The sequence below is a fragment of the Ischnura elegans genome, chromosome 1 (genome assembly GCF_921293095.1).
Source record: "Ischnura elegans chromosome 1, ioIscEleg1.1, whole genome shotgun sequence".
NCBI lineage: Eukaryota > Metazoa > Arthropoda > Insecta > Odonata > Coenagrionidae > Ischnura > Ischnura elegans.
In genome coordinates this window covers 112699971-112721061 of record NC_060246.1, presented here as the reverse complement: position 1 = coordinate 112721061, position 21091 = coordinate 112699971, and the positions used below count along the sequence as shown (strand labels likewise).

Genomic DNA, 21091 nt, shown 5'->3' with positions numbered 1-21091 from the left:
TAAGAATATTCTGCTATAACGGTCATACTAAGGGGTGATTAGTTAAGGTTTATTCTTTATCATTGCTTAAATGTTTACCAATCTGAGAGCGATAGTAGCTATACTGTCTTTAATTCAAGAGCATAGACATGAAAGGGTTATTATTAAATATATCGATTAAGATAAAACAATTGAGTCATGCAATGCTATCCCGGACAGGAGATGACGATTGAATTCTCAGGCTTTGTGAAAACGAGTTATAATGTTTTCCTCCTCAAATTAAAAAAAACTCCGATCGAATGAAAATAAATTGTTTTTTCGAAAATAAAAAAGGCAGCTGAAAAGCAGGTATTGTAAAAATACAGATCGCACTCACACAACACAAAAAAAGGAGCTGCTTGCTTCAATACCACCGGAAATATGCATCTCCCTAAAGCGATAACGCCATCATTTTTTCCGCCCCTTCCGAGCGATAGCTCTAGCGATCGCTCCAATGACGGCGGAAAAATGACCGTTTCACGCAACCATTTCCCGAAGGGATGGAAATCACGTCCCTTTTTCCATCGCTGGTAACGTCTTTCAGCAATTCATAACGCACGGCCGCTAACAGCGATAGTAACGCCAGTGGCGTGTAACTTGGGTGAGAAAACATACACACGGTTGTCTCTAAACATCATTCTAATGGTTCCATCTATTCTGCTTCATCACAACGAAACAGTCTCCTGAATTTATCACAATGTTAAGCAATACAGGTTTTTAAGTAACTCCTGCCTTTTTCCACCGACTCTCGTTAAGGAAGGCGCGAGGCAAAAAAGTAAGGCAGCGAGGGGCGCATGACCTTTCAGTTGACTGTGAATGCGGCCTGCTAGCGACCAGCTCGCCGTCAGGGGCGTGAAGCGCGGCAGTAGCTCGCGGAAAAATATTCATTCCTGGAAAACTGTTGAGCGGACGTTAAATGGAGCGAATTTTGACCCTGAAGCAATGCAAAATTGTGCGTTACCCCTGAAAATTATGTAACTTCAGAAAATCGGGAAAATGTAATGTTATTGCATTTATGATCTTTGAGCGACCTCTAAATATTCAACAACTGAGCTGAAAGTTTTAGGATATCCATTCTGCACCCCATTGCATACTTTAAGAGGTAGAAATAAAAAATCCGGGAAAAAAATAAAAAAATAAGCAACACCCTAAACGCCACCCTTGGTTTTCAATTGAATAGAAATTCATGCGGAAATGATACTACAATTGATTAAGGAAAATGACGGAATAAGGGATGGAAAAAGAGACGGAGGGAATAACCGTGTGATACAGGAAATGATAGGTTGAGCTATCACTCTTGAAACTGAAAACCTATTGCTAGAGATAATCCTGAAAACATATGACTCTGACGGATGGAAAAAAAGATCAAGTGATTCAGCCTGATGTCACAGCAATCGCCTCGAGGTAGACATGCCTCCAAGTATCTGTGATCGCAACAAAGCAATCGGTGCTCTCTTTTCAAATGTATTTAGATACTTAACGAGTCCAAACTAACAAATCGAAACATATGCATTCCACTGGCGATTCCTTGTACACGACCATGGCCTCGTACACATCCAGAAATGAGGGTGCAAGGAGTCGTCGGTGGAATAAGATAAGCTAGGAATCGCGACTATTAACTAATAGCTGTAACCCTGTGAGCCACCTCCAGGGTTTTGGCAGGAGTGATCAACCACCAGCAAGCAGCATGCAATAAGGCCCTCACACGCACACCACACGGTCATAAAATAATTACGCATAAGAACAAAAAATACGTTCACATTCGTGCAAAGGCAAAACTTGGCAAGGGTTAGTAATTCCAATAGTAAATCCATGCAAGGTGAGAACGATGGAAAAATAAAAACATTCAATTAACATAAAGCAATTATAATGTTTCCTGGAAACCTATTGCAGGAGCTACCTATAACTCTGAGGGAAAGAAAAAATGATCCAGTCATTTTGGCTTAGCCGTCGACTGCAACGGCAGTCAACTTAGACGCGAACATTACGCATCCGCTGTCATGTCCAGACATCCCTACCTAGCCAATCAGCCAACGACGCTTCCCTGGGGAACATTGAACGGGCAAGTTCCACACGAGTTCAACACGATTGCAAGAGAGACTATGAGTGGGTAAAGGGCAGGGGGAGGAGGGGGAGGAGAGAGAGCTCGTCTCACTAAGTCGATTAGTAAGCGAAGACCGCAATCGATATCCACTCTCACGGCGATGAGGCTGGTTCACACGCGGAAGAGACCACTCTTCGACAGCTTCGAGAGAATCGACACCAATCGAATCCATTGGTAACTTTCAGTCCATCGCACCACCGGCTCGTCCCTCGCTTCGGACTATCCAGCAAACTCATTTCTTGAAACCCAACTTCTCCCAGAGAACAAACTTTTCTCTTTCGAACGGAGTAAGGCCCGAGAGCAGAGGAAATACGACGTTCTGAATTCAAGTTCGGACACAAAGACGTGACGAGTTGCACCTCGCGTGCATGACAGGAAAGAATGATAAGATAAAGAAAATAAAAGAGAGAAGCCTCGCAGGCAAGTGTAGCTGAATTTTCCCTGGTTACATGCGAACATAAAATACGTGTACCTACTGAAATACCGTCATTTTTTCGCCCTCCTATTTTAATTGCGAAGAGGTACCATTCCATTTGGTTTTAATTCTAATTTTTCATCATTTAATCACGAAGTTAAATTACACGAAATCTGAAATTTTTATAACATGGTTCACTTCCATTTTAAAATAAAAAAATGTATGAAAGCCTTATGAGATACACATAAAATTCCGAAAAATTGGCAGAAATTAAAACTGCTCCATGTAAAGACCAAAGAAGTCTATAAAATCACTCACAGAAAATTACACACGAGTCATTCTGCCCAAGTCCAAAATTCTCCTCAACTCGATCTCTTCCTATTTCTTTCAAATATAGTGCGCTATGCTCGCATCACTTGGAGAGGGGATGTATCGGCATTCCATTGATAACAGTTAAGCGAGTTTATGAGAGTGTCGACGCATATTACTCTCGTCTTACCATAGGCTACTTGCAAGAGATACTTCCACTTTTATCGACTAATTACCATTCCGTCAAGTAGCGCCACTTAAAGTTGCTATGGACACTTGTTTTTAGTAAGTTTCGTCAAGTTAATTCCAGTCAATTTGGTTAGAACGACGCCTAAGAGTGACAGAGTAATTTTCAACCACTTAAAATCTTCCTCAATGGCATCACTCAATATCTTCCGCTGGAGCTTCATAATTTTGGTCGTTCGTTTCCCGAGGAAGCGGACGAAAATAAAAACGAGTGACGGAGTAATTTTTAACCACTTTAAAACGGTTCGCTCGACACACGTTTACCAAAAGCGACCTGAATACATGTTTTAAGGGGAGGGAGTCTCCCTTAGACACAGAGGCGAATGAGGAGTTGAAAGAGTGCCTCGCTCAAAAGAATAAAAAATGAAAGAGAGACGGGAAAAGGGTTTCCGGGCGAGGGACAATATTTGCAGCGCCCATCCGACGGAAAGGCAAACAAACAAAACACGCGGGTCGCCCGCGCGCGCGCCACTCACAATTCAACCAGCATCCCCTGCGCCGGACAACCGCGACGCAGACACAAAGTGCCACATAGGATTACAAGGTATCCTATATACTTTCTTGAGTATACTTCCTTCAGCTTACTTTTATGAGCCAAGAATGTACCTTATTCAATATTGCATTAACCTAGAATTGAATAATGTACTAATATTGCGATTGAAAAGTATATGAAACCAATGTGTGGATTGATAACTTGTGATGAGGTCGATTCAATACATCAGAACCAGGCGAGACTTTTGGAATACCTCATTATTCCACTTTTTTTTCAAGGAAATACACAACTTTATATTTGAATAGTATGAGAACTTTCCTAACTATGCTAAAATACGCAAATTTCAAACGCTAAGTTCAAGCAACTGCCCCTGAATTAGGTCACAAGGTCCACGAGGTATGCAATTCCTTATTCCCAAGCCATGCCCCATTGGCCACTCGCCCGACTTACCCCCCCGGAAAGCAATGTAAAACATTCGCCACTGGCATCATTTACGCTAACCCAAAGGCGAGTTCAACTCCATGCAATCCCATTCCAACGAAATGATCGTTGGATTTCTCCACTCATAGAAAATTCCTCCAATTTCGTTGATAAATCAAGTAATGGCTTCGCTGGTAGCCGTTGTCCCCAAGGCAACGCAGGTTTTTTCCTAACGGCGGCAGCGCCTCCTTCCTTTTTCCTTCCCATTCCATCCCCTCCCCGGGTGACTGGGCGTATCGATTAAAACATTGGGTCCCGGCCCCGGTGTGTTGTATCCTTCAAAGGGCCCCCCCTAGTGCTCTCATAAAATTGCATGCAGTCCCGACCAAGACGCAAGTACGGATATTAACCAGGGATGGAATTCAGCATGAAAAAATCATTTGCCTTAGCCGGGATTAGAACCCCGATTGCCAGTCAGGTATGCTGCCAGTTACACCACCAAGCCATCTCCTTCCACGGCGAATCGCAGAGAAGGTTCAGTCTGTGTTGATGTCTCAAATCCACACTGAGGCACGGAAGACGGACATCGTGCTTACTATGCCACTGTCGGAGAAAATAAACCCTATTCTGTCTATATTCCGCAGCGAACGTTTTCCAAAGAACAACATAAAACAAGTAACTAAGTACGCAGTCATGGCCACATCAATGGCCGCGCTAAAAGCGCGTTTCCGGAAGCTGTTCCGGTGAGTCCAAAACTCGCCCCAACTAGCCAGTTTACAAAGGTAGATGATAAAAATGGAGAATTTGTATCATTGTCGGTGTAAAGTGATGTTTGTGAGAAATAGAAGATTAAATCTAATGAGTTTTTGCAAATTCAGAATTAATTGAGCAGAATACACGGTTGTAGTTGATCAGTAGGATAGATTTCCTGGTACTGTCCGCGTAGTCATTTTGATGGCGAAGTTTCATCTACTGAGTTATAGGCGTCCTCAGGTCATGCTGAAGGGGAGAGTGCTTCTAGAGAGAGCTCTCCACTTCAGCCTGACCTGAGGACGCCTACAACACAGTAGGTGGAACGTCGCCATCAAAATAACAACGTGGACAGAACCTACCCAACGGCGAACCTGAACGCCGCGAAAGCCTACATCAGAAGTTTTTAGTTGAGAATTGAAATTTTATTTTTTTTATTTTTGTACCAATCTGGTGATTTTATTTTATTTATTTTTCTCATTTTTTGCCATTTTCTTTTGAACTGCTTCTTCAAATTTCATAGAGTTTTTGTAAATGTTTTCTTGTTTTTGACACTTTTCTAACAAATTTTTAAAAATCGAAAGCAATGACATTACTAATAAATAATCTACGATTAGAAGATGGTTAATACATACGAAAGACTCATAAAAGAGTTACTTCAGGAGGCAGTATTTATGTCTGCACGGGTGCTAAGTTATACTCACCATAAATTTATGTAACTGGTGTTTCTATAACTTTATATAACTTTGCATCCGTGCAAGTGAATGAGTGCGAAGTTACTTGTTCCATGCAGTACTTGGCAAGTTTGGATATTTGGTAAAAAAAAATGTATGGTAAAGTAAAATGAAAAATAAAAACGAACTGGGATTCCCATTTTATCCTCTATCGCCGTAAATTCATGGAAGGCTAAGAAAGATTTTACCCTTTCCTGTCCAATTATATAGGTATACTCTTCTCAGGCTTTCCACCGGTTGATGTAGTCCATTTTATGAAACGTTTCAGCCATCGTGTGTGGTGAATGGTGTTCGAGTAACATTAATGTGTTTACAAAAAAAAGAAAGAAAAGGTGCGTGTTGGAGTGATTGGACTACAACGTTTCACTTTGCATAGTCATTAATCGTCCGGGGGTAAAACGAAGTCCCAATATTACCCGTTCGGCAAAATGTCTCTTATATTTCACTGCTTTTGTCGGCAGAAGTTACTATAACTCCACATCTAAAGATAGTTGACGAATGATATACACGAAGTGGCGCAATTGAGCCATTAACGGAGTTTGAAATCGTTGATCTATGTTGATATACTATTTTATTGCATAATTACACGGTACAAGGCAATAAGGCACCAGGCTTTCCGTTTCCCCTTCGAATATCAACAATCGCGAATTGAGAACGGATTTCGTAGTTCAACTGTTTCTCCACGAATCATTCTTACAAGGATTCGACAGTAGATACCTTCCCACCTGTTCCCATTAAGTTACGCGGGTAGCACTACCAGCGTAGGATATTATACCATAGTTGCCTTTCATGTGCGTTCCATAACCTAAAATTACGCTGGTTAAGAGTAACCGTCGTCAAAAAGATAATCATGGGAACAAGGTATAAGGCTGTATAGAACGTAGCCTCCGAGTCTCTAGCGACTCCTGTAAATCCTCCTATCGGCCTTTCATGTAAAAGCTGTGTAACACTCTGTTTGCTCGTAGCAGTTTATGGCCAATCGCGCAGCTTTCTTCGGTATTTTATAAAGTAACCGCATTAAATCCCTCTGCTCTGGATCTCATATGTTCGCTCTCAGCGTATTGGGGATGAGGAGGGGATAAAATGTATGGAAGGGACGACAACTGAGCAGGTAGAAGCTAAAAACATCCGTGATAGAAGGATGGGCAAACGAGGGAGTGGGAGTAAGATAAGAAGATAGAACAAAAGGTTATTTGGTTTGGAGAAAGATAGAAAGAAGGTTTTTTTTTAAGAATACAAGAGAGAACGCTGATTTTGGAGCGGAGACAGGACGGGGCAATCTGCTAAACGCAGCATGGAAACTTACCTTAAACGGTGGAATACTTCAATAATAAACTTGGCATTGAAACGCTTGATAGTCGGGACAAGGTTATCGTAAGAGGGCTTCGAAAAAAAACATGAGAGATTGCGGGGAAACAGGCCGGGCTAATTCGCAAAACACTTCATATAAACCTTCATTAACCTCTGGAGTAATTTATTAATAATAGAGTAAACTAATATGATACTTAGCTTAGCTGGTCCACGCGGTAAAAAGAAACTAAAATATGGACTGTCACGAGAACCACGAACAAAAATACTGATGTAATTATAGAAACCCATAGCTGAAAAAAGGGCTGTCTGTTTATTGCAGGAGAAAACGCCTCTAAGTTGGCTGAGTGACGCGTCTTTCGCAAATGACAGCGTTATTTTCGAACGAACGTCGTCTTTGCAAAGCGTCATCGAAATAAATACACACCAAAATGGGGCGCTTTCAAACCAACCATGTGGTCTGTTCCGATGAGAGTAAGGAGGGGAAGCTACAGGGCAAATGTGTTCCACGGCGAGGCCAAACCCATCCGTTGAGCCGGACCTAACGATAGCCAGAACTTTACTGCAGTGGACCAACATTCGGCCACATGCCGGCGCTGTGTATCGCCTATTAGTTTTAACTTTTTTGCATTAAATTGAATTGATGATTTAGGGAAATATTTCTTACTGTATATTAGTATTACCCTTCTTCATTTTTAACTGTATGTTAGCTACATCCAGCTACTATAAACATCGGTTGAAATGAAATCTAAATTAGTTTATTACAGAGAAAAATATGACATTTTTCAGCTAAAAATGAGATTTCCGATAAACATATAATGCCTGTGAGAAAATTTATTGAAGGGATAAAAAAATTCGTTCAGACATCCCGTAAAAAATTACAGCCCAATAAAAATAAGTGAAAGAAAGTATCAAAAAAAATAATCTGCTGAAACAAATACTTAGCCAATGGACCACCAGGAGAAGAGCCCTTGGGGGCCCTGAAGGCCAGCAACAGCAAATTAGATGGTACACAAAACTTCTCCTAGTAAAATTGTATACATTTGCTATCTCTCATGCTGGTCGCTGATATGAAACTCTACCCCTTTATGATATGCCTATTTGTAAGCGAACCTATCGAAACTCGCACGCCTGTTTTACTGCAAAACATACATACCAGCATACGAGGCATACTAGTATGTATGTTTCGCGAATTAAGTTTTCATCCCAAGCATTAATACGATAATCGCGCGTACTCCAATAAGATGAATACAATCAGAACATTTCTTTGCGAAGGGAATCAATGCGTGCTTGTTTTGAAGACTGCTTCTTCGAATCAGATTACAGCACTATGTGACATGGAAACACGGAATTTTAAGAAAGACATGAGAATAGATATCAAGTGATAGACAAGTGACATAAACTCATGATTTCGGATAAACCAATATTCACTTTTAATCGTAAACTTTTTAGTACCAAATGGGTATGTTTAGAAATTTTTCTTGTGATTGTATTACTTCAGAAAATGTCGATTGTAATTGTGTGTACATTAAAAAAAACTATTTTTAACCGTTTTTCGATAAGTCATCTATTTCTCCAACTATTCTTCGCGAAAAATAGACGACCTTAACCCTTTTCCGGATAAGTAGATGGCATCAACTCGCTGTCGAGCAGGTCGCCCAAGGGGATATAACCGGCAGTTTCGCGGAAGCTTCATTCATGTTTCCAAATCGGTAGCTTTTTAATCGCTTTTTAAGAATGTCCGCAACGCGACGATGCACGCGAAGCGATCCATTTATCCTCAATAGTAGCCATATATAATCTTTGAACTCGAGAGGAATAACGATTAAAAAGATGAATGAGATAAATCATACATTTCTTTTTATATTTCCACATGCCACGAAAACAACTTGTAATGGCCTTAGCATCAAGGATTCCAACAATTAACAACAGTAACAGCACAAATGCCCATTCCCTGGATGGAAGTGACTTAAATAGCCGTGACTTGATCCCGCGACCTTCGGATTAGCAGGCGGGGACTTTAGACCGCCGCCAACGAGGCCGTCGAATATAATCCCAAAAATAAATTTGGATAAACAGCTCTAAATATAGCTGCATTTCTCCGTCAAATTCGGATCGACCTGCCGTCAGTGACGAGGATGGCGACTTTTGGAAATTCATTTAAATGCGTGGTAAGAGACATCATGTCTAGTGGCTGACGAAAGAGTTCTCTATTGTTAAATTTGTGATTGCTATCATGAAAAAAAAAGAGCGCGACCGCGAGGGAGTCTTTTCCACCCGTCACGTAACGCGGCCGTTCCCTCGAAGTGTCTCCGGGATCCAAGTGGGTCTGGGCGGAATTTTGAAGGGCTTCTACGACCACGTCAATATCGCAAATCAAGTTCCTTAAAGATGGCGGGCTGAGCGATATCGACGGCCAAAAAATAAATGTACGAAAGAGGTCCTCGATAAAACATTGGAGAATAATTTAGGTCATGGGAGATGAAATGATTCCGCGACACTGATTGAAGGAAAAATTCAACTCACAACGTCTAAGGGTGTTGTTCCCACAGTCGAGGCATATAATGCAGTGAAGACGAGGAATGGCGAAGCTTACCTGCGAAAGATAAAAAGGAAAAATTAATACCCAACATTATCCAAAAATATGCATAAAATACTTCCATAAAATTATTAAATCAAAAATCAACTCAACAATGCAGAAATTGGTACTCAAAGTCCCATGAACGAGAGGATTTTATGTTCTCGGTCTATCCCATCCACAACGTAAAAATTCGTACCCATAAAAACTACTAAGCACTTAACGGGTAAGACTGGGGAGAAATTCGCTGCTTTCTTCCGATTTCTGCGGTTTCTGATAGAATTTACCAAACAGATAAGCCTAGGAGGGAACGAATTAAACCTTGTCGAGTTTCAGAATTGCGGTCAGCGCTAACAAATGGAAGCATTTCTTCGAATCTTGTGCTACACTCATACAGGCCATTGCATAATGTGAGGCTCAATGCAAATGTCGAACATTAAACAGCCTTCACTACTGTACAGCGGTACACACTACACTAAAAGCCGCCTCAATAGGCTTGTAGGGTTAACCAGCCGTTAACAAACAATAAAAAAGGAAGGGAGATGCGCGTACTGATTACCACCAAGCATTTATTTAAGTCAGATATTTTTCTCGTGGGGAAAACACATTCCTGGACCCATCCGTGCCGCTAAAATATCTCCCTTAATTTATGGTTTCCGTCGGGACTAGAGATATGTATAGTGGGATTCTAAGATGATGTTCACTACGTCGCGTCGCTCTGTTTTTAGTTGCCCAAGCAACCTAGGCATTACAAGTAGCTTCCAACCCCATGATTCGTATAAATGCTATGTAACGATATCTGAATGGTAATTAATTAACACAACAAGGACACCAAGCAAAATATGCACTGAAAATACAATTATAATGAAGATAAGCATCTCATACCAACACAGAAAAATAATTAAGTGAACGCATTACTCCTGCCTTGAACACGAAAATTTTAAATTAGTATTTGATCGGAGGTCAGCCTTTTATTTACTGCATATAGGTAAACATGGAAAATGGTTTACGCTACACCCATACCACGAAAATACCAAATTTCGACGGCCGAATAGTTGTTAAATGAAAGAATTCCCTATGGCAGTAGTTTTTATTAATACCTTGTGATATACCCTGAAAAGTTCAGTATAATAGCCTAAGTTTCAAACGAGCAATATGCTAAAAAGAAAGACAAACTACGACCAGAGGAGAAGGAGAGATAAAACCTTAATAATTAATGAATCATTCATGCCAACTTAAGACATAACAACAGAATCTTCTGGGGAAGATGGCACAGAGTCAGGCATGGAAGCGTCGGCTCAGGAATTGACCTAATGGAAAGTCCATGGAGACTTAAATGTGGGTTTATTACAGCATAATTATTTTTACTGTCGGCAATCATTGCCGATCAAGTTTTTAACTCATTCATCATGGGGTTTTCACCAAATATCGGCCAAATCATAGCAAATGGGACCTATTGAGTTTTTAACCAGCCAATTAAAGGTGAAATACCAATGTAGGTTAAAAAATAATACCTAGGTAGACATAGACTACATTGAGGAGGCCCCAGTTCGTCCGGTCGCAGCTTTATCCTTTGTCCTGGCGTGTTCAATATGGTTCCAAAAATTTCCGCAGCGCTGCAATCAGCGCAGAGCGATCTATTTCCTCCCCGTTTTCGCAAAAGAATATAATCTCTTTTTCACTTATTCTTTCCCCGGGAAAGCACTGCCGTCAGCGCCGTAAGTCCATTGTAAATCCATTTAAATGCGCGGTGAGTGACAGCACATTAAGCGGCCGGCAGGAAAATCCTCAAACGCAATATTCGTGGCTCAATTCACGCCGCATCTCCCAAACATGAATGGTATAAAAGAGGATTCTCGGTCGGTCAGTCACCAGATGTACTGGCGCCTAACGAGCGTGAACATGAGTTTATATAAGTTGTTACTCGCGCCGCTGGCTGCAGAGCGATCCTAAGATCAGAAGACCGATAACCAGGGCTGTCAACCGAATTTATATTCTTGATTATATAATAAGGAGCGCGGTGGCCTTGTAGGTAGAGAGCTTGGCTCCTGATCGAGGAGTCCCGGGTTCAAATGCCGGGTGAATCCTTTGGATACCCTTAAAAATAATCTTCAAAAAGCGAGGTGACTCAGGGAAAGGAACTGATACTCTACCCTGAGTGTGTAAAAGCCACACGCCTGTTGCTTAATCTTAGACCCCCTAGCCTCGGGTTTACTCCACATAATATTTACATTCCTCGAGAGAATATAAAGTCACGTATAAGGCTTTTGCAAACCCTACTTTTCTGGGAATCCTTCATTGACGTCCAGCTCATCCCCCTTATCAATATCAGCATTCATTTCAATATGATTTACCCTACTCCTATTCATTCCTCAGCTTATCGCCAATTAATGGAAATTTTCATAAGTCTAATTTTAGTAAGGAATAAAAGTACTTTTAATAATAAAATAACATTTGATAAAATCACTTCACTTAACTTAGCACCTCACCGATCCAAACCGACCTCCGGGTTTAATCACTGACTAATTGAGTGACATGATGTAATCTATCGAATTAATAACTTATAATTCCTCGCCATTGCAAGACTGTTGCAACTATTAAAAATGAATGTAGCGCCCCGCAATCATAGCTCCAGTGTGGACACAGGGAACATAATGGATGCCCCTTTATGAAATCCCATTGTCCCTGAAGATGTCCCGCGCGTGTCATAAACGATTGGGCAAATAATTGAAGCTGTAGAATAAATTATGGCACTATAATTATCACTGACGATAAAGGTTAGCTCAATTTTGGCCGAGTAGCATAAAAATAGAGTCTATTCTGATTAAATATCTGGTATTCTCTTGACAAATTAATTGGATTAAAGTTCTTTCGGGTTTACAGCCGGTTGAGAGAATCCATCTTTTACGACGCTGCTAGGTCTGTCACGCCCCTAGTTCTTGGGGAATAATTCATGTATCAATAATAGATCCACATTTCAATGAATCATTCCGTGAGGATGAAGAATGTGACGAGCCTCAAAAACGTGGGACAAGATGAATTCTTGAAATTCTGGCTGGGAACCCGTGAGAACTTTATTTAAAGACCATACAGATCTGATATACATGTAGATATAACGCAGAGGCAGGCAGCTAGATTTGTAAAAAAAACATTATAATAAACATAATAGTGTAACTGAATTAATTAGGATTTGAGTATGGCACAAACCCGATCGATGAGAAAAATTTAGGTCACATATTTAGTGGAAATTTCAAGTAGAATGTTTTTTGCTGGATTTTTAATATATTTTGAGAGAGCCCAATTATTACTATGGTAAAAATTACCAAATGAATAAGATCAGAGAGATTAACTACAGAAAACCCCATAGATTTAAGATGTCGTTTTTTTCCGCATGCGATAAGGGACTTGCGATAGATTAGATCTAGGATAGCTTGGCTCGCACTAGGTAAAATAGACTCAGCTAATAGTTCTCGGTGGCGGCGGGGATAAGTCCTCGCCTACAATTCCGAAGGTCGCGGGTTCGAGTCCCGCCTGGATAGGTTTCCCCTTCCAGGACACGGGTGTGTTTGTTCGTCCGTTGTTGAATGTTTTAACTCACGATGTAAAGGCCACATTGTGCTGTTTTGAGTAATTGATATAAATAAATAAATAAATAAATAATGTATTTGTGAATACTATCAGCACGATTTTTTTTGGAACGTTGTAACTTATACATGAATCACTTACAACGCAAACTTAACGTTTCTCTATAACTAACTGGTACTGTCGCCGTCAAAATGATGTGCCGCTGTACTTTGCGAATTTATATCTGGGCTTAAATGCATGCTATAATAGATAACATTTTCGTTTATTAACAATATAATATGCATTCGAATAATACGTAAAATCCATTTTAGCAATCTGCATTGATGCGTGCAACTTATTGTGGAAGACGAATGCCGTAGAAGTAGTATTTTTCCCTAGGTTGAGTTACAAAGTTCATTAAGTTGACAAAATGGCTAATTCTACGGTACGCGGAGTCATTTATTGCACTGGCGTGTCTACCTTTATAATTTTTTTATAAAACAAAAGATAAATCAGAATTAAGAATAACAATTTCTTTAAAATCACGTATTATTCATTATTGTAGCATGCACTGAAGCGCAGGTATAAATTTGCAAAATAAAACGCCACATAAATTTGACTCCGACAGTAGTTTTATTTCGTGTCCTTAGTACACTCCCAGTTTCTGGTCTAACCGAGTTTGGTTGTTCAGAGATGTTTCGTCAGTGTCCGGCGAAAGAGATCGTTTCTGACTAGGAAGAGTTCTTCATGCATGGAGTAGAATCACCCCGTGCCACGACCCCAGGGGGTGGCTTGCACGGTACCTCGTAGATGTGAAACTATATTCTCTCCATTCGCATTCACTTACACACGCAGAAGTACAAATCTTCGCCCTTCACTCTCCAACCCCCGTCCTCCCAGCCGTATCTCTCTCTCCTTTCCGCAGATCGATCCCGGCGTAGGAGTGCTTCCCTTCCTTCCTTCTTCCTTCCGCCTTTTCCACGCATTCCCTGTCCCGCCCTCCGAGCGACGCGCGTCCCGGAAAACGACGCTTGCCACTCCCAGCCGCTCCTTCAGCGTTCACACCAACTTTCCTTTTCCCTAACTGTTCCCTGATTTCCAGACCGAATTTTTTCATTTCCCTGCCCTTACATCAATTCGCAAATCTGCCTTATGTACGTATTTTATAGAAAAAATTAGCAGCATATACTCAGATATTAATTTGATCAGAATTAGTATTGGGGTACTGGGTTGGTGTTGGTGGCCAGATAACTGGCTTCTAATCCCGTGGGTCTGAGTTCAAATCCTGGGGGCGGAGGCGGAGATTTTTAAAAGACTGTCCGATTCCCTACCAAAAAACCAACCAACACACCAACAAGCAAACCAAGTGGATCCCCTAATGGAAATAGATTTCTTTAAAATAAAACTCTTCATTTTATTCCACTACCATTTTTTTAGTTGATAAAGTGGGGATTAAGTTAAATTGTAAGGATAAGTGAGATACTGTCTCATTTGCGGGTAGGATTCAACATTCACATAGGTTTTGAAACCAATTAGGCCAATACGAAATAATTATCTGTATTTGACTTGTACTTTGTGCCTGGGCTTTAAATGGAGCCTCCAGCGGCGTGGTCGCCGCCGCACGCTGAAAAATATTTTAGAACGCCACCGCCACAGAAATTTTGCTGTATGCACACATTTCTACTCCACACTGATACATCATTTCCAACCACGGTTTCGACTCGTACGTCATTATCAAGGTTGCCAAGGTTGTGAGTTTTCTACACGTACATATATATAGGTAAAGAAGTATAAACAAGCAGGACGAAGTCTGCCGGGTGCTGCCTAGCAATAGATAAATTATTTTTCGTACGTTTTTAATCCATCCCCGGGGCGCAGAAATGTGTGCGTTTGGTCTCTGGAAACACGAGCATACCCTCTCGCTCCTTCTCTCTCTTTTTCCCTCAACCCAGTGACCTCGTGTGCGGGCACACTTCAAGCCTTTTCCCCCAAGCTGCGCCACGGCGCTCGGCGCGGGCAGCCAGTGAGGGTGTGTTGCTGTGGCGGTGCGGACTCAAACAAAAAAAGGGGTGCGGCGCGGCGGGGCACGGATGCAGCACTCCTGACCCCGATACATACTACCGCCAGCTCCGGCTGCGGCACCGCACCCACTCCCTTACGTCCCCCGCACCACTAACGTGGGGGATTGGTGGAGGGGGGAGGGGACGGCGCGCGCACTGAATCCCCAAGCTAACTTACAGGGGGGGGGGGCTAAGGGGTGGAGTTATTAGATCCCCATGCTTGCTTGCCAGTCAAAAGAGCCCCTGCAACCTTATGACACACACTGTGGGCTGAAATCGAAAAAAAGCAATGCAAAAAAAATCAAAATTTCGACTTTTGCCTTACGAACCTGGAATTAAATATCCTCATTTTAGACAGCCCCGGGCATCTATAGCAAATTTTAATTATTTTTGCAGAAGAATGAGATCATTTTTTACGTCCCGCCGAAAATAAATAAAAATCTACGAAATCTGCTGCGCGCCATTTTCACTAAATATTTCAACTTTTGCTTACCAAGCATCGGGATATAGCTATTAATTTGCTACCTTTAAGGATATTCAATAATATTATAGTTCTTTTGGATGCTTCAGAGCTAGGTTTATTGGTGGTTTACTCTTTTTTCAATAACTTTAAGACTAATTTAAAATATCGCTGTTTATCACTAAATTTTAAAATTTACTAGGATATGAATACCTATCACCACCTGGTTGACATGATAATTACCCCAGGAGTTTGTAAGAAGTCTTTATTATTAGACGGAAAAGACATCGTATGGCACTCCTTACAAGGCGACCCGTTCCTAGCTCTTCTTGTTAAGGGCAGAAGTTTTTATAAAAGCACATAGGCATTATCACAATATCTTGATGTCAAAAGTTAATGCAATGGCTGGCACTTTACTACCTCCTCCATGAGATGTCTGCCTCAAATATTCCCCACAAGTCAGCGAATTTAACATCGTGAAATATCCTAGACGGATACTTCCGTGCCCGATTGAATAATGGGCCATAAATGAGAAATGAGTTATCATTTCAAAATTGCCAACTGCTTTTTCACAATTGTGAAAATGTTTCCAGAAACTATCTCCAAAAAAGAAGGAGTGGAGATTTTAATTTGGGCCCACTTTGTGTCAGCTAATTCTCGAGCTATTAGCGACGAAAAAACGACGGCCTTACGCCTTTCCGAGATAATTTGATCGCGTCACCTTCTTCTGTCGACCGGTTCACTACTGTTTCATACCAGCTGAAAAATACCCACTAAGTAGATATTCATTAGAGCATCCTTAAGCTGAATACGAGCACAGTTTTAAGAATCACTTGAGCTGCGTGCATTTACATTTGAAAAACATTCATTTTTCAAATATCAAATCATTATTTCAAAATGAATAATTTCAGCCACAACCGATACGCCAGATTGATACAAAGAATGCGATTTATTTTCTGAATAATAAAAAAACGAATTAGCATAAAAATACCATGACGAGCAAAGGTAACCTACTAGGAGCCTATTAGCATTTCATGGGGGTTTTCACTCAACTCAATTGAAGTATTTTAATACCAGAGTACCGACTTGCCACAAAATTGACATAGTCCAAATCACATGCGATACATACCCCTTAGGAGTAAACATAGTTATCACACGTACCCCACGACAATCAGACTCAGAGGAGGTAAAGTGTATAATGTTAATGAAAATTCAATTTTTTCCACACAAATTATTACTGAAAATATTGTAAATGACATATCTGATAAAAAAATAATGAAAAAAATAAAAAAAGTAACTAATAATAATAAATAAGTAAAATAATGACATGCATTCGTGCAAGTAGAGACTTTTCGAGAGACTTTTCTCTTTCAATATTAGCGACCGCTTATACGACCTCTTCCCCAAAACTGAGGGCCATTTTTCCGCGCCCTACTTACGAGCGAGATACGACCTCCAACCGAGAGCTCTCAATCCCGAAACTCGAACGACGTCGCGGATTCATTTTACGAGGACGACAACAACGCCAACCGCGAGACTATTTGCAACAGGTGTGAATCATTAAAAGCGTGATAATCACCGAGCCGATATTCGGAGGCCAATTCCGAAACCGTAAGAGCGCAAACAGAGAGGAGGCGAATGGATGTGAATAAACGTCCATTCGTTTGCATTAACAGCTCTCCACGTCTGGTTCCGACATTGGAGATGAACTACTCTCGGCAAACTAGCCCCAAATTGATAATATTTGCTCGACACTGTTTGCCGAAAAAGTCCCAAAGAAAATAAAATAATATTTCGTCGGATCGTACTCAAATCAATCACTGACTCTCATCGTGTTTGCGTTGCCGGGAGCGACACCTGGCAAATCTTCCAAAAAGAGAAAGATATTTGCTAGCCGGGTTGAGGTTATTCAAGCGAGGAGGAAATATCAATAAGACCTCTCACGTCCAACTCTTCTCACTGTTCCCAATCTTTCTGTACTATCAAATGGAGGCCTTAGGCCACAAATATTATAATATTAAATTATCAACTCCGCCACTGGGTGTGTTAACAGCCACCGCGCATTTAAATGGTTTTGCAAAAGTCGCCACTCACGACGCTGAAGCTTTAGCGATTAAAATTTTACAAGATATAAACCATAAAATTGGCTGCATTGCAATAAAATTTGGATGCTATCCGATACCAGGATATAATGGGCGATTTCATAAGCTCCAATAATCAAGTTAACTCGGTTTCGAGTTCAATTGATGACGTTGGACAAAAATCACAATTTATGACAAATCACAAATAATGTATAACAGAGAAGACATATAACTATTACCTCAGAGTTAATTACTTCGACCGTACGGTTAATTTTGGAAATTCGACGATAAATGTTTAACCCAGGCGATGACCGCTAGATGCCTCCTCCGTTGCAGGTATTTCGTAAATTGTTAGATAAAATAGCTGTCCTTCGTCATAGAGTCAACTTGAAATCAAGCTAACTTGATCATTTGAGATTTTGAACACGGCATGTGTAATTCACGGAATGTATGACTTTTCAATACTACTCCCCGCGAGTGCAAAGACTATGACAAACATAGGGAGTAATTGGATCAGCGCTCATCCCTGCAGCGGACATTTTTGAAAACTGATTAAAATCGACCGTAGAGGCGGCATCATTCAAGCTTATATGGGACGGACTAGAACCTCCTCTTTGTATTCATCTTGCAGTAGGCAATAAAGCGAGCTTAATAAGGCGCCTCTCTCCTGCTTAACCGATCATAAATTGTATATATTCTTAAGTATTGCTCGTAACTTAGGCTATCGCTTTGAAATCTTAAGCACATATATATTCGCCCTTTTATATATAACATTTAACATGTCTTAAATATGGGAAAATCACCGTGGTAGAAAAAATGCTTTTACATCTGATAAATGGGTACCACGGGAGACCCAGAAATAACAGCATAACTTCAATAAAAAATTATAAATAAACTTACTAACAAATTTCCTTTGACGACCTTCATAATACTCCCTGCCAGATGCACAAGTCAATTCTTCTCTCAACTCATATAACGTCGATTGCCCTTGGCGAAACCGTTTTTACCGGCTCCACATCATCCAACTGCTTCTTTTGGGTCTATGTATCGGTTTTAGTTCCTCAGCCGAAAAGTTCCACTAGCCGATTTATCGTCTTTGTCAAAGCTATAAGGTTGTTCTTCAAATGAATAATTATGCAGCAATTAATATTTTGAATAAAAATCAATAAGAATTATTGATATTCAATACAATAATGGTTAAATATAAAAAAACAATGATGTTTATCAAACGTTGATATAAAAGACATGTTTTTCCGGAGGTGTCATAAATTATATTTAAATACCCCTGGGATTTCTCGCTGGTACCTCTCCAAGCGGGTGGAACTAAAAAGGTACAAATTAATACTTCATGCAGCAATCAATGTTTAGAATTAAGATATATAATGAAATTAACAAATTAATACACGGGTAAAATATAAAAAATAGAACAATATACCACACATTGAAGATATTGATATCACAGAAATTTTGAACTATAGATATCTCATCGCCTAATAGAGAAAGTCAGACTGAGTTAAAACACAAAATTTCACTTCCTCGTTACAGGCAAATTGTGACAATGGTTCACTCTATCCCTGCGGAAAAATCCAAAACAATGTCTAACGTTTTATAAAAGTAATATTTTATGGAAAAGAAGAGTTGAGGGGGGAGCTAAAGAGCTCTTTAAGGTCGCCCACCACATTTCGTCTCTCCTGAGAGCATATTTTCAACCAAAATGATACTGGCGAAGGAATAGTTCACAAAAATGAAGAAATTATTTCAACGGATTTTATGATCCGTATTTAGACATTTCAAAAATGTTTAAGCATTTTTATCTCCACAACCGGCACTGATGAAAATAAAAGCGTACATAATTTTTTTCTGAGCAGTTGCAATAGCCTGCAGATCTTGCTCAACCACACAATTAATCACAGTAAATATTTTATTCATGTAATTGTGATATGTTCCCTCAAAAAATTAGAATGCTTGATTAATATTAGAGTTCGACTATCCCAAGATGGCACTAAGGCATCTCAACTACGACAAATGGCGGATTAAGTGGAGGTGGGGGGTATAATTTCTGGAAAAATTGAAAAGATAGTACCACCTAAACAAACAATGTATAAAATATCGATGAATACCTAAAAGTCACTTGCCTGCGCATATCAAACCTCACTCGCAAGGCATAATCCCAATGCGTAGCGGCAAATAATGAATCCGCCGAAAACAACGCCTACATCCGCCCATGTGATAATGCGTTGAAGTGATACATATTAAAAGTAGCAGTTCTGCTGTACCATTGATCATTGGATCAAATACTGAGCTGGTATTGAAGATGAACAGCGTAGAGAAGACTAATAATTGGTAAAGATCTCACGGGTTTCAAAACGGGTTAGGTTCTCTATTTCTTTTTCCAGCGTTTCGAAGAGCGACTCGTCAATCATCTTCAAGGAATCCAAGTCCTGTGCTGTTAATCTTTTAATAATTTCGAGTAATTACGGGAGGAGGTATTCCAAAAGGTAATCCCCTCATCTTAATACGTCACTGCATTATCTAGAGGTATCCCAAACGGGTGGGCAAATAATGCGCTTTCATCGCTCCAATTGCTGCGAAATCAACTATAAGAGCGGGAACGGAGACGGGCACGGTACGGGTCCTTGAGGAACAGTCGATAACACGGAGTCATTCACAGCAGACTCTCAGCGTCGCAGTCAATGGAGGAGTCTCCTCACTGGATGGCCACTCCCGCCCCTCCTAATCCCTCCTTCCCCCTCCCCTCTCCATTCTCTCATTCAGCGAATTCCCAGAAGGAATGAAGAGCGATCGACGCGCCCCAAGTGGCGAAACGGAAAGTGGGGCACCACCCAAAAACTTCGATCGCGTAAACAATAGATGCGTTGCAAAAAAGCAAAATGTTGGTCCCAACAAAAAAAAACTTTTACATTGCTGAGATTGCTCTGGACCGCTAGCGTCAAACAACTCGTAAATAGCGCTGAGCATGCGCAGTTTGCAAAAAAAACAGCTGAAAACTATGCTATGAATGGCTCCTCAGGCGAACACAAAAACAGTGTTCGGTCAGAGGTCAGGATTGATGCTGGTACCAAGGTACTCAATGGTAAAGTGCAAGAGTAAAGGGCCTAAATGTTTACTCATATATAATCTAAGCTCAAAAGAGCGCTAGAGTTGGCTGGCTACGCGGTGTCCAACATTTGACGACGACATTGATACCCTCAAATCAAATTTCAGCAAAGGAAATGGAAAAAGAGGGCGAATGAATTATTATACAATCGATTTAATCATAATTATTAGCTTTTTTTCCTATTATGATATCAAAACAATGGAAAAAAAATTTCCAGTAAATAAATAACATTTAAATAAAAGCTATCGTCGGAATTGAGACAATCACGGCCATCAAGTGATTTGGAATTTTGCCATTTCTACCTCGACCGAATTTGCAGAAGCCGAAAATCATTTATGCTTATTACTTACTCTTAGCACAAGGTAAGTAGGTTCACAAAGCAGAAAACTTTCGATCCTAATCACCGATAAAGAACGGAAATAACTGGATGGAT

General features: G+C 40.5%; 1 protein-coding gene across 3 annotated transcripts in view; it reads right to left on the bottom strand.

Annotated features, from left to right (window-relative positions):
- The window catches only part of LOC124168217, a 171015-nt gene that overhangs the window by 45663 nt on the left and 104261 nt on the right, over positions 1-21091 (bottom strand). Inside the window, exon 1 of one of the 3 annotated variants that reach the window (XM_046546367.1) lies at positions 9324-9360. The exons of the other annotated variants lie outside the window; for them this stretch is intronic. The gene's annotated coding sequence lies outside the window, so the exon portion shown is untranslated. Of the gene's footprint in view, positions 1-9323; positions 9361-21091 lie in introns of those variants that run through there. 3 annotated transcript variants of the gene reach the window in all.